General features: G+C 38.5%; 1 protein-coding gene across 3 annotated transcripts in view; it reads right to left on the bottom strand.

Moving 5' to 3' along the window:
• The window catches only part of KLHL32 (kelch like family member 32), a 235,811-nt gene that overhangs the window by 191,638 nt on the left and 20,906 nt on the right, over positions 1–23,267 (bottom strand). The gene's annotated exons all lie outside the window — the stretch shown is intronic.

Here is a 23,267-nt window from a genome sequence, read left to right as displayed (position 1 = left end):
AAATTAATTAATTAAATAAAATAAACAAATGGGACCTAGTCAAACAAGCTTTTGCACAGCAAAGGAAACCATAAACAAAACAAAAAGACAACCTGCAGACTGGGAGAAAATATTTGCAAACAATGTGACCAACAAGGGCTTAATTTCCAAAATACACAAACAGCTCATGCAGCTCAGTATCAAAAAAACAAACAACCTAATCAAAAAATGGGAAGAAGACCTTTCTCCAAAGAAGACATACAGATGGCCAACAGGCATATGAAAAGATGCTCGACATTGCTAATTATTAGAGAAATGCAAATCAAAACTACAATGAGGTATCTATCACCTCACACTGGATAGAACAGCCATCATCAAAAAGTCTACAAATAATAAATGCTGGAGAGGATGTGGAGAAAAGGGAACCCTTCTATACTGTTGATGGGAATGTAAATTGGTGCAGCCACTATAGAAAACTGCATGGAGGTTCCTTAAAAAACTAAAAATAGAGCTAACATTTGATCCAGCAATCCCACTCCTGGGCATATATCCAGAAAAGAGAAAAACTCTAATTTGAAAAGATACATGCACACCAATGTTCGTAACAGCATTATTTACAGCAGCCAAGACATGAAAGCAACCTAAGTGTCCATCAACAGAGGAATGGATAAAGAAGATGCAGTATATATATACAATGGAATATTTCTCAGCCATAAAAAACAATGAAATGTTGCCATTTGCAGCAACATGGATGGACCTAGAGATTATCATACTAAGTGAAGTAAGTCAGAGGAAGACAAATATTTTATGATATCACTTATATGTGGAATCTAAAAAAATAATACAAATGAACTTATTTACAAAACAGATTCACAGACATAGAAAACAAACTATGATTACCAAAGGGAAAGGGGGGAGGGATAAATTAGTATGCAATTAACAGATACACACTACTATTGATATATATAAAATACATAAACAACAAGGATTTACTGTATAGCACAGGGAACTTATATTCAATATCTTGTAATAACCTATAATGGAAAAGAATCTGAAAAAGAATATAAACATAATCTATCTATCTATCTATCTATATATATATATAAAACATTGAATCACTTTGCTATATCCCTGAAACTATCACAATATTATAAATCAATTAACTATATTTCAATTTTTAAAAACTGATAAAATGAAGTTGCAGAGGCTAAACCACAAATATTAGTTGACTTGTCCTTTAGTGAAGTTAAAATTAACTACGTCTTGGGCATCTACAGAAAGACGATTTTCTATTCAAGGAGTGAATTTCTGAAAAATAGATAGAAAAATAACATATAGAAAGGATGAAAATTATAAGGAAATGGAAAACAGATTTTTACAGGAGCTTTAGGATTAGCATAATTGGAAATATGTAATTGGATGAAGTTGTCAGGCTTGACATCACTCCTTGGCTATATATTCATTCAATCTCATAGTCCGCACCCCAGCCTTTGTTTTCAATCATTGTTGTAACTCTAAACAGAGAAGTAAATTATTTGAAAAGTCTGGGACATGCTCCATGACTATGCTTTACAACTCTCATTAGAATGTCTAGCTCCCATTTTCTAACACACCCAAGCAGCAAAATTAATTCCAATTTGGATAATCTTAAACAGGCTCTCTTCTAAGTTTCATTTTGAAAAGCAATACAGTGTAAAAACACTTATGAAAAGAATGTGTAAAGCTGTGCCTATTTCTGCTGATTTGTATAAAAGAGAGACCTATGATTTCCAATCTAACTAATATATAGTATTTGTTACATTGTATCCAAACCCTCATACTATAGTAATTCACATAGATATATCATAATTTGCTGAGAATTCCACTGTTACCTAACAGATTGTTTCAAACATTTTTCATACATTTATACTTATTTCTTGCTTTCTTTTTTTAATTACTGAAAATAGTAGTATATCTATACTTTCATTTATTTCTAATTTAAGTTTTGACAAATCTAAAAATGAGCATCATTTTCAATTGATCCATTACAACTGGCAGTAAAAAGGATCAGAATAATTCAAGGCACATTGTTTCATTAGCTAAGAGACTTTCTTAGCAACCCACCACTGCTTCAGATTCCTTTCAGAAACTAGGTTATAAATTCCAGGCTCTTACTGCCTAACACAAACACTAACAGAGATGGACACCTGAGCATTAAGATGGCATAAGAATATTTATTACTACAGAGAGGTTAAAAAAAAACCTTAATCTTTCGGAAAGTCTAATATTTTTAAATGCTCCCAATAACTAGGTGAATGTAGAATAAGAATCCTAAAAGTTAAAATAATCCAAAATTAAAGGACACTTTTACCTTGATATTTTTCAGACACTCCAAACATGACAATTAAAAATCTTAAGATAAATTCCCGTATTGTTTGGAGATCAACTCACTAAATTAGCTCTCCTCAGAAACTATCTAATTATAATCTGCTCCATATTCTACAATGTTTAGTGAAATGAACAACATTTTAAAGGTGAGTTAAAATGAGTTAAAGGATAACTCAACCCCCGAATATTACTGTTATTTATTATTTACTATTTTTACTACATATTATTTACAACTTACTACATATATTTTATATAAACTGTATCACTGGATTATAACTTTCTTTTTGTATAAATAGCATTTGTTTTTACATTTTGTTTATTAATTCTATTTTATATTTTAAGTTTCCCTTACATGAAGAATGTCTTTTGGCCAGCCAGACCTCTTTATCCTCTTGTCTTCTTGCACTTTTTCCTGTGCCTGGGATGTGGGTTCCTTCTTAACTCAAGGCTCTTACCTTTTCCCACGAGCCCAGGGAAATTCAGGCCGGCCTCCTGCCTTTCCCCTCCTTGGAATCCAGAAATGGATTCAGCGCTGGGCCAATTTGGTGGGGCCATAGGAAGCAGAATAGTAGGAAAAAAAGGCTAGAGTCGCTCTCCAAGCATGTAGCTCCTAGGGCTGCTCACACCCCATTAGAAATATAATGACATTTAGCACAAGCCCTAAGGGTAGTGCTATGTGGGGTTGGGAGCATATGAGGTGGCTCTTTTTCTACTGAATTGAGAGTGATCACCTTCAAGGTCCCTTTGTGACCATCTACAATTTTCTGAGCCTTTTGGCACCATGGAATCAAATCATCATATGATGAATTATATTCATCTCAGCCCCCCACATCCATGGCCCTAAAACTATCAAGGCAACACATGCTCTTCCACCAAATTAGCCTTTGTGATCACCTGTGCAAAAAGCATGCAACTCTGCTCTGTCTGCTTCCACTCAGGGCACAATGCTCCTCCCAGCCTTGCCTCACTATAAGGACCAGCACTCCTGAGGTCTCAGATCTGCTCCCTTGGCCCACCTGCTCCCTAACCAGGGTCCACACGTGTCCCCTCAAGTCCTGAGCATCCATCATTCAGCCCCAGATCAAATGAAATCCCTGAGGACTAACTGTCACCATCAGTGTTGCACAATTTGGGCAGAATTCGATATAGCTTGGTCAAAAATACCTCCAAAATTGTGGAGATTTTTTTCCCACTGATTCATGAGATTAATCTTTCTTGAAGAACTACTTTATGCAAGATCTGGAGCTGGGTTCCTAGGATACAGTAATTGATACATGAGTTTTTCCTTTCACAGGGCTTGTAGTGGGCCACAGTGGACAGCAAGGAGTGGCTTGAGAGTATTTTAGCCTTCACAATCATCATTCATCTCTCTCAAAGCAATCCCAAGTAAGCATGCAGCCCAGAGCACAGCGTCCTCTGCTATGCAAACACAGCCTCAAGACCAGCTCCTAGCCCTTCCCTTCTAAACAAAAGGCTGCCCTTCAGTCCCATCCTGGCCCACTGCCAGTGTCTGTATAATTCATTCTTTAATCATAATTGTGATAAGTGCAAGGGGCTCTAAGCACAGCTTCCTCTTCTTAAAAATAATAATACCCACCTCACAGAGTTGTTGTGAGGATTAAACAAATTGGAATTCTCAGAAGGTTCCTGTCACATGGTGTTAGTTGTTATTATTGTTGTTTTAGTACTATTTATGATTTATTATGGTTTTACATAGCAGGAAACTTGGCCCATCCTGTGTGATCAGAAAAGGGGCTTCCTTGAGGATGTGACATCTGAGCGGATCTCTGAAAGATAATTATCAACTGGGTAAGGGGTGGGGAAAGGGATTCTGGGAGGCATCCTGGGCAGAGCCAACAGCCCAGGCAAAGGTCCTAAAGCAGAAAGAAGCAGGGCCTATCAGAGGCCACAGGGCAGATCACACAAGCAGTGTTAAGAATACTGCTTGGTCATTATCCTAAAACTAGTGGGAGTCCACTGAAGGTTTTAAAGCAAGAGACTTGCACGATGCGATCTGCATTTAGAAAGATCACTCTGGTCGTAGTTTGGAAGCTATTGCAAAGGTAGAAGAGTTCCCAAAGGAATAAAAGACAACCTTGGACTTCCCTGGTGGCACAGTGCTTAAGAATCCACTTGCCAATGCAGGGGACGTGGGTTCAAGCCCTGGTCCTGGAAGATCCCACATGCCATGGAGCAACTAAGCCTGTGCGCCACAACTACTGAGCCTGTGCCCCAGAACGCGCGAGACACAACTACTGAAGCCCGCGCACCTAGAGCCCATGCTCTAAAACAAGAGAAGCCACTGCAGTGAGAAGCCCACGCACCACAACAAAGAGTAGCCCTCGCTCACCGCAACTAGAGAAAGCCCGCGTGCAGCAACGAAGACCCAATGCAGCCAAAAATAAATAAATATTTTTTTTTAAAAAAAAGGCAACCTTGTACTCTTTGGCCCATTGTACAAGGGTAATCACCACGTCACACAATCAACCTCTCCCCAACAGCAAAACCTCTCTGGCTTTTTGTCTGAGGGATGGCATCTACTTTCCCTCATCAGACATTTATCCTGACCAACCGTGCCAAGTACTTTTCTCCTGGACCTTGTACCTAGCTGGCACTAACTCACTGGTTGGCTGAAATTAAATCCCCTGTTCAAATGGGCTCAACTCTCCCTTTCAGGGCTTGGTAAGTTTAGTGTTGGTGTCTAAGGAGAAACCTTAAGGTGGGGAGAAAGAGAGACCAAGTGTCAGATTTACCTGGCTTACTCGACCCTGACCAGTGTCCACACATGCATGAACTTGGTACTGTGAATGAGTGAACAGCTGTTCTTGTACCTGCCCAACCTCCCACAAGGTTCTGTTGGTATCGAGCACCTCCCACCACCCAGTCTTAGCTGATGGGTCTAAGAGTCCTGGTGGAACCCAAGCTGAGCCAATCAGAGCTCTTCTCTGGGATTTAGAATTAGAACCACCAGTCTCCAGATCAGTTGTGCTGCTCACTTGCAAGTAGAAAACAATACAGGAACTGACAGAGATGCTCCTTTTATACTAATCCTATCGTCATTAAAATTTTTATATTTTGTTAATCATCTTTGAAATATTACATTAAAATATTATTTATCTTGATCATCTAATTTTTTGATGCCCTCTTAAATTTTGCACCTCACTCCAGTCTCAACTGTGTCTTCTGCCATGTGGATTAGGAAACCAAGAAAACAATTCTGCAGGAAAAGAAACAGCAAAAGAAGCAAGTGTACAGAGAAAAAGTTACAGGCAAGAGATGGAAAGAGAGGACATTCTCGATTTTCCATGCATTCTTGCCTCTGGGAGTACATGAAACAACCTAAATTTTTATAATAAATTCCTTGTCTTATTTAGGCTAACTCAACTGAGTGAGGGTTAAAAGATTCCCAAGAAATTCAATTAGGGTCCTACCTAAGATTTTGTTTGTGAAGAAACGGGGGTGGGCAGCTCTGCTGCTTTGAAAACACACAGAGATGCACATATTCGCTTATTATGAGCTTATCTGAAAACTTAACCACCATTTAAACTTTAAATCTTGCTTCTATGAGAAAATGCACTCCAAGAACTCCCCCAAAAATAAGGGTTTAGATAACTAATGTTCACATTTCGATGACATTTCATGCTGTTTCCCCTACATTCTTTAAAAGGCCAAGCTCCTCGAGACTCAATTTTAACTGCTTTTTTACACCAATTCATTAAGAAGAGGCAAAATAAAAGGTTTATGCCTGTGCCTTAGTGGTCAACCACCAAATATACAAAATATTATTTTCGTAAACAGAGAATTTACTGACTTCACTAAATATCATTCAAAGGCAAGAAATATATTTATTAAAATAGTTAAGAAAACATATGTTAAAATTTTAAGTATCTTTTGATCAGCGTTTTAGCTCAGCTTAATGAACTCGGAAGGGGAGTAGGGGATTTTCCTCTGCAGCATTACTACTATAAAAGAACAAGGTAGGTAGAATTCTTTCTATTTATCGGAGTAGAGTTTGGCTGTGGTACTTCTCAAAAGATATAATGTCCCCCAAAAGACTAGTAACACAAATATCAGTCTGTGTGCTTAAAAATACAACCAAATAAATTTGGCTTGCAAACATAAAATAAAACAAATATTTTATGAAATGGAGCCATGTTCACATATCAACTTGCTGTCATGATAGGTGGCCCACCCTGAGCCACCCACTCTGGGCTAGTTACTTACCTTTTACAAGTCTTTTTTTTTTCACTTTCTAAATATACAGATAATAGCACCTCCTCACAGAGCTGTACGATACATGGAACACACCTAGCTCGAAGACTGATACATCACAGGCTCTCAGTAAACATGAATGTGTCTCCATTATACATACAAATATGAATCACACAGTGATTTGCTTAGGTGACAGGTATGTAGGTGAATTTTTACTTTTGTGTCATTTTTTTTGCTAATGTAGTTCACATGCTAAGTACTAATTTTTTTTTTTAATGCCAAAAACATCAGCAACCCTCCCAGGACCGTTCTCAGTGCAATGATTCAGGCCCCTACTCTAAGCCCTCCAGCTGAAGCTTGCACTCACCTCAGGAAACATAGCAAACGTTTCTCAAAACTACAGCAATTCTTTTGCATAATTGAAATTATTCACTGGCCTCACACTGAGGAAATGCTTGTTAGTGGAATTCCCTCTTTCACCGGTGAGTTTCTTTTCAAATATAACCTGTTTGGTATGTACGACTGATGAGGTTTAACCTTTATAGTTTTTATTTTTATTAAGATGTTTCAAGCTTGTCAGAGCTTCACCTAGACAAATTTTTGAAGTGAACATTAAAAATATAGTATTTTCAAAGAAAAAAATATCATATTAAGCCATAATAGTATGAAAGGGAAAAGAAAAAGTGTCTCATAGGTCAAACTTGATTACATGCAAAGAAAGACCAGATAGACTAACGCAGGTTAACATGATCAACAAACATAAAATACTAAAAAATTAATTATTGGATGTATACTAATAGATGAGAAACTGGTTAATTCTTGCTATTCTCATATATTTGTTTAATAACGTTTCAGTATTACACTCCCTTTAAAAATACTTGATGATTTTTTAAAATATTAGTTATTCATGATCTCAGCAATTCATAGTAATTAAGGGGAAATAGCACCACGTTTTAAGCAGACAAAAGTAAAATGCAAGGGATACAGAGGTGGTTTGCAGGACGAAAGCCCAGAGATTTTTTAAAAATGAATTATAGGGATAAGTCTTGACCATGAAAAACTACTTACATTAAATGATTCAATATACTTAAGGCTTGTTGATCCCAAATAACAAATTACATAAAATTAATATATCTTGAAAGGAAATGTTGCTTCTAAGCATAAAAGAATTAGAACACATGCAATAGGCCCAATCATTATTTATTTATGTATTACCTATGGTGATAATTTATCTTTAATTCTGATTATTTCATAAATTGGTGTATTTTTAACACCAGTAAATTAGTATATTTTAACACCAGTACACCAACATGTGGTGTGTAATAAATGATATTAGTTATCCCTTTAGTCTGAAAGGCAAATATTCAAGGGTACCCCATGGCATACTTTCCTGTATGGAACATCATTCCTAAAGGTTAACAAGGATGCTTACCCTTTCAGAGAGTGAAAACATCTAAGCTTTCCCTCCAAATAAAAAAAATGTGAGATGACTTAACTCTAACAGGAAAGGTCCAATGTGTAACTAAAACACAGTTTACTACCTGAACAGAAATTTAGGCCAAAAGAATACAACTGTCCCATTCTTACAAAACCCTATAACCCTGTTAATATATAAGAAAAAAGACATAATCATTCAGAATATATTCCTGAGATCATAACGTTAAAGCCTCTCTATTAAACAGCTGCTATTCTCTTTTAAGTTAAAATTTTAAATTATAACTAATAACCACTTTACCTACTACCATGAGCCACATTTTCCTTTGAGTGCTATTACACTAAGAGGCACTTCACATGCATGATCTCATTTCATCCTCACAATAACCTGATGTAGAAGATACTATTATTTTCGTTTTATTGATAAAGAACCTAGGGATAAGTAATTCACAAAAGGCACAGGACTAGGAATTGGTAGTGTCAGGGATCAAAACTGTTTGACTCCAAAGCTTATACTCTTAATTATTCTGCTCTAATCCCAAATTTTATAATAAATCATAAAACTACTACTTTTGAAGACGTACTAAAATCAAAATATATAGATTATGTGAAAATTACAGAAGAAATATAGCAAGTTCTTCTTAACAATATAAGCCACAAATAGGTATATAACGATACCTATTTCTTATAATTCTATGAGAGGGGAGAAAAATCAGGAGGCAAAAGGTTAAATATCTTTTTGCAGCTGGATTTCACCAAAGGTCACCAGGACACACAGCCAGTATAAACTGGCCCAGCACAATAATCCCAGATAAACAGGTGTTTATAATAGGCAGAGAGCAAACTTTTTAAATTATGGAAAACATGGAATCATCAACTGTTTTGAATAGGGTGATATGAAACCACACGTCTCATAGTTAGGAAAGGAGAGCCAATATGCATGGAATCCATGAAAGCTCGTGCAGCAGAGCCTCGAGGTCTTCTATACTATTCTATTTAACACTTTACATACTTGAAAGCACCTAGTATAGTGCTTGGTACACAGTGGTGCTCAATAAACATTATTTGACTCTCCTTCCTTGTCTCCTAGATAAAAAGATAGAGGGCACACTGTGCAAAAGTATAGATAAGAGCATAGCTGGAAGAGAAACTGAACAGGTTGGATGACAGTCAGCCTCAGGTAGAATCTGACAAGATGAGGTTAACAGGGCCCAAGAAATGCTTCTGTATTTCATTAAAAAAATAATTTTCAAAACGGAGGAAGTGTAGCTTAACAGTCACATGAGGTTTTTTAAAAACCCTAGGAATTTGCACGACTATGAATAGTTGTTATTTTCAATAAATAAAGTATTTATATGGCAACAAGAGAAAGATGAATGACTCCACAGGAAATAACGGACAAAAAGCATAAATAGGTAAATCACCAAACTAGAGATATAAAGGAGCAGTAAACATAAAAATGTTCACTCTGGTTAGTAATAAAAACGCAAACCATTCCAACCATTAACAGCCAATTCCTTCTAATCACATTGGCAAAGAATGATGATGGCCAATGGGAACAAGGAAAATGACACTCACATATGCAGGCAGGTATGTAAATTAGTACAGTCATTTGAGAAGGCAATTTGTAAATATGTATCAAAGGCCTCATAATGGGCAAACCCTTTGATCTAGAAATTCCACATCTAAAAATCTACCCTATGGAAATAATCAGAGAAGTGTGCAAAAGTATATGTACAAGGGGGTTCACTGGAGTGTTGTTTATATGAGCAAAACATAGAAGCAATCTGTATGTTCAGGATGAATTAAATAGTGTATATCTTTCAATGAAGAACCAAGCAGTAACTCAAAATGACTCTGGAGAAATATACTTATTAGCAAAACAAATACATATTTTAAGAGAGAAGTAATAAATCAATATGTATTGTATTATGTAAAACCACTTTTGTAAAAATACATATTTTAGTGTCAATAATTATTATCACCATGTGAAAGTTTTTTTAAATTTTGGTTACCTGTGTTTTCTAATGTTTCTACAATAACCTTGTACATTGTATGTGTGTAATTAAAAACAAGGGTAACAAGAAAAGGAAGTTTCGGTTTGTGTCCTATATCCAGCACTTACCAACCACATAACTTGAGGCAAGTCAGTAAATTCCAAGACTCAGTTTCTTCCTAAAGTTGGCATAATGATAAACTATACCTCTCACGGCCAGTATAAGAATAAAATTAAAAGCAAAGGCACATTGAAGTTATAAAGTACTTGATAAACATTGGTTGTTATTACTAGTTGACAGAAAGTCCTACAAAGAAGCTGGGAAAATAAAAACTGACTCTCGGATGACGTTAAGAGAAATGTGGTGGAATGCTAGCGCTCCTGCACCTGCACAGGTCATCCCATGTGTGACTGTGCAGCTGTTTCTGTGTCATGTTAAAGAGAAGGGCTGGCGAAGATGAAGATGATAGGACAACCTCTACTAAGCACCTGCTAAGTGTTCAGCATAGGAATTGTTTTCCATACCTTATTTAACCCATTGCATACTTTACTATCCTTTCTTATGGAGTAAAATATTAAAGCATAAAGAGGTCAAGTAATTTGTTAAAAGCCACACAACCAGTTAGTGGTGAAACCAAGCTTGGAACCAAGCTTAGCAGACTAACTCCAGAGTCCACATGTTCAGCACACTTAACACTAATGAAGGGAACATATTCCAGGCTGCAGTCACATCCTCAAGTGCTGAAAACATCAGCACCAAGAGCCACAGGCACCTAGTACCAGGGCCAGAGAACCAAGGAAAAATCAACTTTCTCTGACTCAGTACAATGTTTCCAATAATCTAAGATGCCCAATGACCAAACAAGTAACTATGCAAAGTAATATCTCCCTCACTGGAAGTCAAAAATGGGACCATAACACATTCAAGGTTGTTCTGAAGAGAACTCAAATGGCCCTAGGCCTGCATGACCCATAGAAGCCAACAGCTGGGGGTCAGTACCTGCAACCACCACTAGCTGGTGTCCCCCTCTGAGGTCCCCTCTATGGGCTGAACTGGGTCCCCCCCAAATTTACATGTTTGAGTCCTAACCCTCAGTCCCTCAGAATGTGACTATACTTGGAGACGGGGCCTTTGAAGCAGTAATTAAGGTAAAATGAGGTTATATGGGTGATCTCTAACCCAATATGACTGGTGTCATTATAAGAAGAGGAGATAGGACACATGCAGACAAAGAGGAAAGACCATGTGAGGACACAGCAAGAAGGCAGCCATCCATAGGCCAAGAAGGGAGGCTTCAGAAGAAACTAACCCTGCCTACACCTTGATCTCAGACTTCTAACTTCCAGAACCAAGAAAAAATAAATTTGTAAGTCACCCAGTCTGCGGGGCTTTGTTATGGCATCCTCAGCAAACTATACAGCCCCCAGGGGAGGGTACAGCCCAACAGGAGCAGGTCCTTGCCCTGGCTGCCCTCTGTCTATCACTCTGCTCCATAATTGAAATCAGTCTTTTCTAGCCACAGCTGACATGGCCTGCCAGTCTCCTCCAAGCTTCTGAGGCTCACAGGCTGTTCCAGGTCCGCTGACCACCCTACCTCCAGGTTTGGGATAACTGGTGCTTTGCTCAAAGCTGGATCACAGGTGACTCTAAGAAATGTCAGCCTCGGAGGACCCATGGGGCCTAGACAAGCTGCCTCTCCACCACTGCTCCCTTGAGCATCTGGCTCCTGGCTTTCACATATCTAATCAGTGCTCACTTTTGCTAAATCTCACCACTCTGAGAGGAAACTTCCTAGGGATATAGTTTGTTTGTTTTACAGGAGCGCTCTCCTTCCCAGGTTGCAATAAGTACTGCAGGGGCCCAAGCAGGGAGGGATGAGGTCCAGACTGTGGAAGCACAGCCTGGTCATGTGCTGAAGCACCTGCCACCTCCCCGGACTCTGACTCTGAGGCCAAGCTATGTGCACCTGTGAGCCTTCCACAAAACTTCAGGTGATTATTTTCCTCAGGTGGGCTCCCACCAAACTCCCATGGGTAACCCCACCAGTCTGTCACTAACAACTGCAACTGTCTGCACCCTTCCAATGTAGTCTTGATCTAGATCCATCCACACAGGGAAGGGGGAATACTGCCCACCTCCACATGCTGGGGGATGTGAAGACCAAGCCCCAGACAAGACACCTGGGCACCTGGCAGTCAAATGAATGTAGGCAAAAGCCCTTAACCATCTGATCATTTCAATGCTCTGCTTAAAACTGCTGTGATAAAAGTCAAATTCCTTAAAATGGTAACCCCACCAACATTTCCAGCCTTCTGTTCCACCACTTGATTTCTTGTTTCCTGGTCACAATCATACAGATCCACTCATCCACACTGAGCTATTCTCCCCCTTCGGGATACTGGTACCAATCATCTTCTCTGCCCAGAACTTTCTATGTCCTCTTTGCCTGATTAGCTCCTATTTATCCTGCAAGTCCCAGATGTCACCTCCTCAGACCCCCCCTAGGTCTGAGTTTGTTACTCTCCTACAAGCTCCAATAATACCTATACATTCACACTCACAGCATAATTAGCACTCTATGTAATTACTTGTTTGGGGAAAGGGGAGGCAGAAGCTATTAGCTCAGCCTCATTTCCACCCCTAATCCCACCCCAAGACAGTAAGCTCTTTAAATAGGGTGACCATCCTGGGGTAGCCACGGTTTTGTCTATTTTCCCAGCGCAATTACTAACTGCACCCTCCATTTGTTTTCTTTGGATCATAAATGATTTGGTCACCCTGTCTATATAGGCAGGATCCACATCTATCTTGCTCACTATCTTGAACCCACGGACTACCATTATTCTCACAAAATCCCCAAAAGCAGAAAAAGCAAAAGTATGATGTATCTCTGTTTTAGAATGAAGAGCATGAGACTGTAATGCCAGCTTATTTGCATATATTAAATCATAATGTTTTAGTTTATATTATCAAAATGCATACCCCCCAAAAATTCTGCACTGAATATTAAAAATTCCTCTAGTGAGAACGAGGATGAAGTATCTAGTCACCCTCATGAATATAGCTGGAGACCTTGGGAGCCAAACTAAAATATAATGTTTAAGTCAGTCCTTCCAGTCACATTAACACACCCCTTTTCAGCTCTTACTTTAATTTTTAGCTCCATCACTCCTCTATGAATAGAAACATAAAATGCTTGGATCGGTTACACAGTCTTGTCAAAATAACCTAACCTGCAATTATAACATCCTAAGGTGCTTTTTAAAAATGTTGCCATGAAAACTTTTTCATTAAAGAATTTCTTACAGCTGCCAGACCACTGAAAATTAAACAATCCATTTGCATCTTTATAGATGACAAAACGTAGATCTTGAGTGTTTTGCTATATAAAAATTATCTGTATGACAACAACATTACTGTATGGAAAAAATCAATGTGCTACATTTATGTGATTATTTTATTTCATTAGAAAATTCTGTATAAAAAAGTTATTAATCAGCGAATGAACATTCTTCTCTGATTAATGATTGCCTTCTAACGAACAGAAAATGTACAGTTTATAGTTCTCTAACCTATGATCTAGATGTAATCCTAACTCCATTTTCAAATAGAGAAACGGTCTTCTTATTAAATTTTAAACCATGGACTCTTCATTCATTCAGATATTTACTAAAGGCTTAATATATTTCCAGCAATCACTGAACAAGATGTGATGACAGACACGGAAGAATTAAAAATAGTCTCTGCCCTTCAAATAGCTTGTAATCTGCAAATAAGGCATAACATCCACATTTGCATCACCCTAATAGTACAAGACATTCTGCATTTTCATCAACTGAGAGATTTACAATTTTTTTCTCATTTTAAAATTTCTAAAATTGAGGCTGTACCTTAAATCAACTGCTGATGTACTGAAAAGCTGATGTGTGTCTTACATCTGCAAGAAGCATTAGAACTGGGGAAGCACCATAGTTCAAGTGCCTAAATAAGGAGACTAGGATTACGTGCAATCTTACATTTAATTCTTACACTGATCTAGTATTATCAGAATTAAATGAGTCCATTTTTTTCAGAAGAAAAAGCAGAGGCCCAGCAAGCTGAAATGCTTGAGGTAAAAAAAAACTGGGAACTGGTGAAGCCGAGACTCAAATCCAGCTCTGTTACATTCTGCTGCATCACATCACCCTACCAAAGGCAAGACGGATGTCAGTGAGAACAGTGGAGGAAGGTTAAGTGGAGGAGCACTGAAGGATGCAGAGAGAAAGGAGGAGCCTTTCCAGATGAAAAGTACAACACCCTGAAAGCTACAGGGGGTTCTAAGTTATACTCTTGTAAAATAAGAACTCTGTACCATCTGGAGACGCCATGTAGACATGTATTCAGTCTGCCATCTTTTAACAGGAAGCCCTTTCGGTAAATTCTATTTTTATACCCATTTTCCTGATTGGGAAATCGAGGTTTAGAGAAATTAACTAACTTCATGAAGGTCACACAACCAGTATGGGAGCTGGGGTGAAAACCTAGCTAGTCTATATCCAGACCCACTCTTTTCAACCAGTAAGCTATCCTGCATCTCCAGCTAGTACAGGGTTCTTATTTTACAAAAGTATAACTCAAAAGCCTCCATATCTTTGCATGTGTTGCACCTCTCATCTGGAAAGCCTATATAACAGACATGCTCTTTCTCTCAGACAAAATAGTTGGTTTTCCATGAAAACACAGATCTGACCGGGCTGAATAACAAAGAATTCCTCTAACCATTCACTAAGCATCTTCTCTCTCACTCATTCAACATTTAAACTGCATTTACCATACGCCAGGAATGCATATAAAGGAGTAAGATTAAAATGACTTTGTAAACCCAAATGTCTGGGTTTTTTTATTTTAACGTGACAAGTGATAAAAGCTATCACTTCTTAAAGCATACTTTTCTTTTTAAAAAGACACGTTAAGGTAGAAGAAAGGACGTGGGCATGAGGTTAAGTTCCTTCAGTTGAGCTACTCCTTAAATGACATCTTAACTGTGAGTTATAGGGGTAGGGACCATGTCCCACTCATCTCTGTTAGAAGGAGCTTTGTTCCCAGAAGACTTGCTAATAAATGAATTGTTTATAAATAGTTCTTGTTTAGGGAGTTAATGCGCTTTTATCACAAATGCAGAAGTTCCAGACCTCTCCAAAAACACTTTTCCATGTCATTACAAAGGCACTCCAAGCCTTTTACAAAATATGCACATACTCCTAACCACTTCAAGATATCAAAACCAGAAAGATATCCAAATGGCAATTTCATTTAAATAATTAGTGTCACTTTAAACCTTCAGTGCAACATTGAACAAAACTGTGATGTGACAGAGTCAATGCGCGTTTGGTTTGAGGGGTCAGGGAAAGCCTCCAAAGAAATGAAGTTCACCTAAAACATCACTTAATCATACAAACGACAAGATACTAAAGTATATTCCCAAGTCAGAGACAAGAAAGTTTTCCACATTATGGTTTGCGATTCGAGACATGTTTTGAATTGCTCCATGACTTCTTGGCATGAGTCAGAAGAAGAGGAGAGTGGAGTCTGTTTTCTTGGCTCAGTCAATAGGCTTGGGTGGGCTCAACAAGTGGGAGGACAAATCTCAGAAGAGTGCGGAGGAGGCAGAGGGGAAAAAAAAGGCTGTCAAATCCATCATGGTTGATATTTCACAATGACTGAAGTAGAATCCTTTCTTTATCAATCCTAATTTTCCCAATGCACAAAATCTAAGATCACATAATTTTTAAGTGTGTTTTCTAATGGAGACAGTATTGCCCTCTGGTGATATTCTACCTATTTATAGGATATAATGTAAATAGTGCTATATACTATTAGTGAAAACAACATCATCATGTTTATGTCATGAAGAAAGCACACTATAATTATATCCCATGGTTTCAATAATTGTGTATAACAGAAAAATGGACTTGCCCACGTACATGACAAAAACTTTAAGTCCCAGGAACTATCTAATGTCTTCGTTAAATATTTTTTATCCACGTACCGTCAAAAACAACGACGACTTTGGGTCTCTCTGGGGAAACTGCTAAGAATGCCACCTATAGGAACCTACCAAACAGAAAATATGAATCCAACATCAAGTCTGAGGTAAAGATGAAGTAACTTTCCCAAGGTCAGTGAGCTAGTAAGTGACAGAGCTGGGACTGAAACCCAGGCAAGTCTGACTAGAGTTCACACCCCTCATCATAGACCATGTTGTCTCCAGAATTAGCAACACAAAATAGCTGGACTCCAGGGATTTCTACTAAGCAAAATCTCTTTCATAATTGCTCAATAATTTCCAAGATGTCAGCTATCACAGATAACTTTCTGGGAAATATTCAGCACAACCATTTCTCTCGTGGACCTTCTAAAATCTGGTCTTGGGTTCTAGAAAGGCATTTAGCACGAGGATAACTGCAAATATCATAATTAAACTGGTTTCAACTCCCACCTCACTAGCAATATGACGTTGGGCAAGTATGTAACCCATCTGTGTCTGTTTCCTCCTTCTGTAAAATGATGTTAACACCACCTACCTCACAGCATAGTTACAGGGGTTTAAAGAGTCAATATAAGTATTATGAACAGTACTAAGAACAAAAAATCAACAAGTTTTAGCTGTCATCATTATAACACCAGAGTGAAAAATGCTACAGACTTCAACTCTATCATACCTCCTCATCTGTACTCCCAAATTACTGCCACTCTACATACTAAGGCATAAGGTAAATAAAAGCCTTAGAGAAGGTGCTCTGATAACCCTGTAAAGACACCTGGAAGACATTGCTCATGACTTTCATTTTGCAGTGTCCTTTTCAATGAGAATCTTGAGAGGGATTTCTTTCTGGTCCTAGTATAAAGAAATGAATCGTACTGATGCTCCTGAACAATTGGTTTTGTTTTTTACTATTTACTCATAAATGCTTTAAATCAAGTAACTAATCAAGCTTCACATTTTACAAAAACTGCCAAGAACATTTAGAATGAAACATATTCCCCCTCTTAGTAAATATCAAGAACCTAATGGTATGTGCATTTTTCTATAATTGCTCTTGGTTCACTGAATAGCCATTCCCTTTCTTTTTACTTTGCCAGCCAATTCACATTTAATTTTTCTTCTTTTGAATAACTAAGGTATGAGACAAAAATGTCTGAAGGAATAAGAAAGGAAATAAAAGTAAGAGTGATGATCTCATTTGGATCTTCTAGGTCTGTACGAGCAGGGTTGGCATCTGCTTCTGAGCTAAAGGCTTAGGAAGGGCAAAAACATAAGTTAAAAGTCACAGATTTGGAAGTGGTCTGCCACAAGCATGCCCTCACCCATAGGTAATCTGCCCGACGATCAATCTCAGAAAGGAATTTTCCAGGCCCCTATGCTTCACTGTCCATTCCTCACAAAACAAAACACATATAATTCCAAGTCCATAGGCAATGAAACGACAGATTCTTGACTTAATAATCAACAAGTATTTGCCAAGTGCCCACCATGTATCAGGCACTTTTCCAGGCACTTGGAATATATTGGCAGGTGGAACAGACAAAATGCCTGCCCCATTGAGCTTAACTTCTACATGAGAAGACAAACAATAACCATGGCAAATAAGCAAATTATAGGGTGTGTCAGGGAGTGATAAGTGCTACGAAAAAATCAAGCAAGCTAAATTGGATCTGGGTGAAGGAGTCATGTAAAAAAAATTTATTTTACCAGAAACTGAAAGTAGATACTATAATAATTTTGAATGGTTACATTGGTTAGAATGATACATATGAATTTTTCAAAATAAACTTTTTGTCCTAAACTCACATCTTAAATGTTTGAAAATTTAACTCTGTTGATGTTTCTTCACTAAAGTAAATACGTTTTCATAAAACAAAATAAATCACATCTTATCATTTGTATGAACCCTTTACTTCCCAGCCACTTCAGCAAAAACCAGGATTCCAGAAACTGTTACATAACGTTTCCTTTCTGGTCTTGCACCCACACCCATAACTTTGGAAACTCCAAGTGCAAAGGGAAGACAGGTCATCAGTTTCAGCGTTTGTCTCACCAGCTCTCAAAAACATAACCATCCTCTCAGCCGCCATATTCTCACTTGTCCACTATGTAAAAAGGCCCACTGCTGAATCTACAAATGCATACCCCAGAGGGCACAGGCTCATGCTAAAATCACCAACAATGGCAGTAAATCCCATGACAGCCCTTAGGTGCCACAAAGACACTCCTCTGAAGGAGTCACTGCCCAAAAGTACCCTTTCCTAAAACGACCACAATTCTAAGTGCTAGCACTGCCCACTACTCCAATGCTACCATGTACTCAGGATCCCTTAGGGGTTTGAAACAATGTGTTTTTATCTTTCTTGCTCTTTGTAAAGTATCCCTCTTTTTCTAGGACTTGGGCTTGAGGCCAAGTAGACTGGGGCCAGGGGACAATCTGGTGGCAGACATTGTGGTGTATGTGGATTCAAGCTTTTGCTCTGACACTGGCCCACTGGGCGGGAACTAAGCTTGTTAAGCTTTGATTCTTTCCAGATGATCTGTGATCTCCAGAAGAGCTTGCCTGACAAGTTCTCCAGACATGCTTCAATCTTAGGGTACATCCTGGGATTTCTGATCTATGGGAGCTGTACGTGGGCTTCCAGTTCTTTGGGAGAGAAGCATAGTTATAGGTTATTTGGCAACAGGTGAACTCTGGAAAGTGTTGGAGTTGGCCCTGCTATGCACTGTCTACAGCCAGCACAAAGAGCTGGCACAGCAGTGTGCTGACATAAGGGGGCAATGACTGGAAACAAAAAAAAAAAAAAAATGAAGTATGGGAAACTACATCAAATTACTCAAGGAAATGCCTTCCAAATTAAAATATTTGGGGTAGTTTATGATAAGAGATCTACAAATTCGGTACAGAAATACTGGAACTATCCAATATAGGACAGTCATATCCTATATGTGAAAAGAGTTATCAAAATAGTGTTAGGGCTTCCCTGGTGGCACAGTGGTTAAGAGTCCACCTGCCGATGCAGGGGACACGGGTTCGTGCCCCAGTCCGGGAAGATCCCACATGCCGTGGAGCAGCTAGGCCTGTGAGCCATGGCCGCTGAGCCTGCACATCTGGAGCCCGTGTTCCGCAATAGGAGAGGCCACAACAGTGAGATGCCCACATACCGCAAAAAAAAAAAAAAAAATAGTGTTATATTCTTAGAGTTATCAATTTAAGAGTGAGAACTATAAGATACTGATGAAAGAAATCAAAAACAACACAAACAGATGGAGAGATACACCATATTCTTGGATTGGAAGAATCAATACTGTGAAAATGACTATATTACCCAAAGCAATCTACAGATTCAATGCGATCCCTATCAAATTACCAATGGCATTTTTCACAGAACTAGAACAAAAAATTTTACAGTTTGTATCGAAATATAAAAGGCCCCAAATAGCCAAAGCAACCTTGAGAAAGAAAAATGGAGCTGGAGGAATCAGGCTCCCTGACTTCCGACCATACTACAGTGCTACAGTAATCAAGACAGTATGGTACTGGCACAAAAACAGAAATATAGATCAATGGAACAGGATAGAAAGCCCAGAGGTAAACCCATGCATATATGGACACCTAATCTATGACAAAGGAGGCAAGAATACACAATGGAGAAAAGACAGCCTCTTCAATAAGTGGTGCTGAGAAAACTGGACAGCTACATGTAGAAGAATGAAATTAGAACACTCCCTAACACCATACACAAAAATAATCTCAAAATGGATTAGAGACCTAAATATAAGGCCAGACACTATAAAACTCTTAGAGGAAAACACAGGTAGAACACTTTGACATAAATCGCAGCAAGATCTTTTTTGACCCATTCCTAGAGTAATGGAAATAAAATCAAAAATAAACAAATGGGACCTAATGAAACTTAAAAGCTTTTGTACAGCAAAGGAAACCATAAACAAGAAGAAAAGACAACCCTCAGAATGGGAGAAAATATTTGCGAATGAAGCAACTGACAAAGGATTAATCTCCAAAATATACAAACAGCTCATGCAGCTCAATATCAAAAAAACAAACAACCCAATCAAAAAATGGGCAGAAGACAAAAATAGACATTTCTCCAAAGAAGACATACAGATGGCCAAGAGGCACATGAAAAGATGCTCAACATCACTAATTATTAGAGAAATGCAAATAAAAACTATAATGAGGTATCACCTCACAGCAGTCAGAATGGCCATCATCAAAAAATCTACAAACAATAAATGCTGGAGAGGGTGTAGAGAAAAGGGAACCCTGTTATACTGTTGGTGGCAATGTACATTGATACAGCCACTATGGAGGTTCCTTAAAAAACTGAAAATAGAACTACCATATGACCCAGCAATCCCATTACTGGGCATATACCCAGAGAAAACCATAATTAAAAAAGACACATGCACCCCAATGTTCATTGCAGCACTATTTACAATAGCCAGGTCATGGAAGCAACCTAAATGTCCATCAAAGGAGGAATGGATAAAGAAGACGTGCTACATATATACAATGGAATATTACTCAGCCATAAACAGGAATGAAATTGGGTCATTTGAAGAGATGTGGATGGACCTAGAGACTGCCATACAGAGTGAAGTCAGAAAGAGAAAAACAAATATCATATATTAATGCATATATATGAAATCTAGAAAAATGGTATAGATGATTTTATGTGCAAAGCAGAAGTAGAGACACAGACATAGAGAATAAATGTATGGATACTAAGGGAGAATAAATGTATGGATACTAAGGGGAAAAGGTGGGGGGTAGGAATTGGAAGATTGGGATTGACATAAATACACTATTGATACTATGTATAAAGTAGACAACTAATAAGAACCTACTGTATAGCACGGGGAGCTCTACTCGATGCTCTGTGGTGACCTAAATGGGAAAGAAATCCAAAAAAGAGGGGAGGGACTTCCTTAGTGGTCCAGTGGTAAAGAATCCACCTTCCAATGCAGGGGACGCAGGTTCAGTCCCTGGTCGGGGAGCTAAGGTCCCACATGCCACGGGGCAACTAAGCCCTGTACGCCACAACTACTGAGCTCACACACCTCAATGAGAGAGCCCGCGTGCTGCAAACTACAGAGCCCACACGCCCTGGAGCCCACCCACCACAACTAGAGAAAGATAACCTGCACACCACTAGAGAGAAGCCCAAGTACCTCAACGAAAAGATCCTACATGCCTCAACGACCCTACGCAGCCAAAAAAAACAAACAAAAAAAAAAAGAGGGAATATATATATATATACATATGAATGATTCACTTTGCTGTACGGAGGAAACTAACACAACGCTGTAAATCAACTATACTCCAATAAAAATTAATTTTAAAAAATGACGATCAATCTTCCAATGAAGAAAATTCTATATGGCTATTAAAAGCATATTTTTCCTTCTTGTGACTATTTATTCTTCTGATAAAGAGTAGATCCAGAGATTCCACCAAAGAAGACAGTGTTTCTTATATTTTCCCCTGAATATAAGAAATGTAGCAAGGATATATTATAGAATTTTCTGCCACCTCGTGGATTTGGAAAGTGTCATGAAATCATAAACAAATCTTAGGTTCTAACCCAACCTCACAATGTATTATTTGTGTAACCTGGGTAAATCACTTGGCCTTTCTCAGCCAACATTTACTTCTACATAAGACAGGGGTAGCACAACTCTTCCACATATACTTTCACTGACACTAAATGAAATGAGTTTGAAAGTACTTTCTACACAATGAGATGCAATATAAGCAAACAACCTCACCAAACTCACTCTAGTTGATGTACTCATTCTGTAGCAGATGGGGCATTTATCTCATAATATCCTGAGAAAGCTAAGAAAACTGACTTTTTCACCCAAAACAGCATTCCTCCAGATCTTATTACATAATTCTATTTTGTAAAGAAGTGAAAAAAGAGAACTGGTCAAACTCAAAGTTCATTATCTCCACAGAGCAATTTTAGCCAGAATATCTGAATAAAACAAGAATGAAAACATTCTATTATTGCCTAGGCTACTCTACATAATGCCTTTTTTCTGACACCTTGAATCATTGCTTGCCTTATAAGTAACATTTTCAATTATTCAAGCACTAGTTAATATTGCTGGTGTTAGCATGATCAGTAATTACTGTCTTTAATAATCACAGGCATCTGATTCCAGCTGCTCCCATCTTTGATATAACCATGAGCAACAGCCTGGCGGACAGGAACCGACAGGGAAAGAATACAGCCGGGGGCCAAGTTGATGCTGGTGGTGTACTAGCTTTCAGTGAGCTACCAGAGTCAGAAAGACATGCTGTAAAGTGAGACCCCAGATTAAGAAAGAATGAATGTCCTGAGAGTTTTGTACAAAATAAAATATTTTCTGAACATGAGAATGATTTTTGAATTTAGATCTGAAGAAGCTGGCTAAATAAATCATACCTTCAACAACCTTCTTTTGAGTAATTATAAAAAGAATTCATCTGCATACTCATTCCCCTGCCAGATATGACTTTTCCCTTCCCCAGATGGCTGGGGCGAGTGTCTGTGCATATGGCAAAGGAAAAACAGCAGGAGCTCAAAGTGCGCAAAAAGAAGTGAAGGCTTACAAAACGTGTATGGTGTGAGACACCAAAGGGACTATAAAACCCAAGAAGACCAACCAATGAATGCAAAGCCTGGGAGACCCATGTCCTGGCCCCAGCTCTGTCTCCCTTGCACAAGCCAGTTTGCTTTTCTGGGCTTCTGCTTTCTCATGTGGACAGTAGTGTGATCCAACTATAATCAGTCTGGAGAGTTCTCTATAGCCTATGTGAAATTATCCAATGTTGAGGGTCAGCAAAAATAGGTAAAGGAATGTCCCTCAGTATCCACGGGGGATTGGTTCCAGGACCCGCTGCAGATACCAAAATACACAGATGCTCAAGTTCCATAGTCAGCCCTCTGCATCTGTGGACACAGAACCCATGGATACAGAGGCCCAGCCTTAGAAGTAAAAATCATACCACCGCATGGATCCTGTGTGAACACCACCAAGAGACCCAGCCCTTTAAGAGCTGGTTCTAGGGGAATATGGAATCTGCATCTACCATAAATCAAATATATTTTTAGAAAAAAATTAATGGGGGAATGAGAATGTTTGTGCATGTGTAGGGATGCATATGTGTGTGCAGATGTGTGTAAAGGTATGCATATGTGTGTATGTGTAGGTAGATGTGTGTGTGTGTGTGTGTGTGTGTG

Source organism: Lipotes vexillifer, unplaced genomic scaffold (assembly GCF_000442215.2).
Source record: "Lipotes vexillifer unplaced genomic scaffold, Lipotes_vexillifer_v1.1 scaffold185, whole genome shotgun sequence".
Lineage (NCBI taxonomy): Eukaryota > Metazoa > Chordata > Mammalia > Artiodactyla > Lipotidae > Lipotes > Lipotes vexillifer.
The sequence above is the reverse complement of the archived record's forward strand: the minus strand, read 5'-3'. Positions and strand labels throughout refer to the sequence as shown.